The sequence below is a fragment of the Perognathus longimembris genome, chromosome 14, assembly GCF_023159225.1.
Source record: "Perognathus longimembris pacificus isolate PPM17 chromosome 14, ASM2315922v1, whole genome shotgun sequence".
NCBI lineage: Eukaryota > Metazoa > Chordata > Mammalia > Rodentia > Heteromyidae > Perognathus > Perognathus longimembris.
Window position 1 is genome coordinate 61,169,465 of NC_063174.1, and position 2,506 is coordinate 61,171,970.

A 2,506-nucleotide genomic window follows, 5' to 3' on the forward strand; every position below is an offset into this window, starting at 1 on the left:
ATCATGCTTAAAAAAGACAACTGTCAGATGCTAGTGGCTCCTGTCTATGAGGCTAGCTGTGCAGGAGACAGATTTGAGGATCTTGATTCAAAGCCAGCCTAGACAGGCAAGACCGGACACACTTACCTCTAGCACCAGAAAGCCGGAAATGGAGCTGTAGCGCAACTGGTAGACTGTTAGCCTTGAGCAAGAAAAAACTCAGGAACAGTGCCCAGGCCCTGAGTTCAAGCCCCAGGACTGGCACCAAATAAAAAAGATAAAAATATTTTCCTTGGTAAACTTCTGTGATCAAAGAAGTAATTTTATTAAAAACATCTCCCCAGGATGTGTCTTTAAAGATCTTATTACTCAGAGCAAAGCAAAGTAAATTACTTGGGCCATGTCAGAGGTCGTGTGTGTGTGTGTGTGTGTGTGTGTGTGTGTGTGTGTGTGTGTGTGAATCCTGGGGCTTAAACTCGGAGCCTGGGCACTGTCCCTGAGCTGCTTTTTTTTTTCAAAGCTAGCACTCTACTACTTGAGCCACAGTGCCACATCTGGCTTTTTCTGAGTAGTTCATGAGCTTCACAGACTTCTGCCCCAGCTGGCTTCAAGCCTCCATCCTAAGATCTCAGCCTCTTGAGTATCTAGGATTTACAAGTGTGAGCCACCAGGGCCCAGCAAGAGGTCTTGCTTTTTTATTATATAAGAGCATGTGAGACCAAAGAAAAAGGCACGTGTGCTCTTAATCAAGTTATCCACTAAGTGTTTTTCTTAGTTTTTTTTTAAATTAATGGTTATGTTTCCTTTTTGTTTATTAATGCTATTTATTGTTTAATGTACCAAGGAATTGAACTCAGGGCTTCATGCATACTAGGCAAGCACTCTACCACCAAGCCACATTCTCTTCCCAGTTTCTTGCTTGTTAAGTCTCGCTTTCCTAATCTATGCTATGTGTGTGTGTGTTTCTGTGTGTGTCTGTGTTTGTGTATCCATCTGTCTGCCTTTGTGAGTAAAGACACAGGTTTAGAATCAAACAGCCTGGATATTGTTTTTTTCTTTTAGAATAACCCATATGGAAACGTGGTTAACAACTCAAATGAATCCAGCATATATTGAAAGGAAACAGTGCCTGCCCTTCTCCCCCATCTGAGCAACCAATAGCAACTCTACTGTTGAGGTTTTTTTGTGGTTTTTATTTTTTTCTGGCGAGTAACATCTAATTACAATCATGTGTTGCTTAATGATGGGCTACCTTCTGAGAAAGTAGACAATTTTGCTAGGCAGTTTCCTTATTGTGGAAACATCAGAGTATACTCACACACACTTAGGGGGTATCTGTGTATATATGTATGTTTGTACATGTATATACACACACCACCACATGCCTAGGCTAGGCGGCACATGTACATGGCGCCTAAGACCAGGTACGTGCTTGTAGGGCCATAGTGAGCAAAGCAACCCAAGATTAAATCTTGCACAAAAGAAGGGTGCAATAGAGAGATCTGGCAAGCCTACAGAGATGTTGGTGCTACTCTGTAAGATGGTGTATTTTATGGTAATTTTTCTTTTTTTGGCCAGTCCTGGGGTCTTGAACTCAGGGCCTGGGCACTGGCCCTGAGCTTCTTTTGCTCAAGGATAGCACTCTACCACTTAAACCACAATGCCACTTCCAGCCTTTTCTCTGTGGCACTGAGGAATCTTAACTCAGGCCTTCATGCGTGCATGGCAAGCACACTACTACAAAGGCACATTCCCAGCCGCCCAGTAAATTATTTTTATAAGCAACAGGAGTACACTGTAAAATAACAAAATTATAGTAAATACCTAATGTGGTTATTATAATTGCCAAAATGATGCACTACATAATTGTATATGCTACACTTTTATACAATTGGCAGCATGGTAGGTGGGTATACCTCAGTGTCACCACAAACCTGAGGAAAACATTTCCCAATGATGTCATAATGGTTACCATCTCACCAGGTAATAGGAATGCTTCAGTCTCATCAAAATGTTATGGGACCACCATCGCATATCATTATGTATGACTGTACTAGGTAATAGGTGTACCTTGCTGTGTGCTCCTACCATTCTGCTATCATTCTTCACTGGTGTCTTAGGAGGACATATAAGGAAGTGGCTCACCACTACCTATTTTGTTTCAATATGCATGTTATTTTTAGTCCCTCTATTTGTTTCATTAGCATTATTATCTTCCTGTTTACCTGGAGCATCTGTGTGTGTGTGTGTGTGTGTGTGTGTGTGTGTGTGTCCATGGAGTTTGAACTGAGGACCTGAGCTGAGCTTTTTATTTAGCTCGACTAGTGCTCTACCACTATGAGCCACAGCTCCACTTGGCCTGGGAGCTGGAGGCCTGCCAGTAGACTCTAGACATCCAAAGGATTCACTTCAGGCAGATTTTGCCAGACTCCTGTTAATTGAGGAAACAGGTTCCTGGCACTTCCTACTGCATCATTGTCCATGATCTCACTACTACATAACCAACTGATAATAATGAAAAGACACA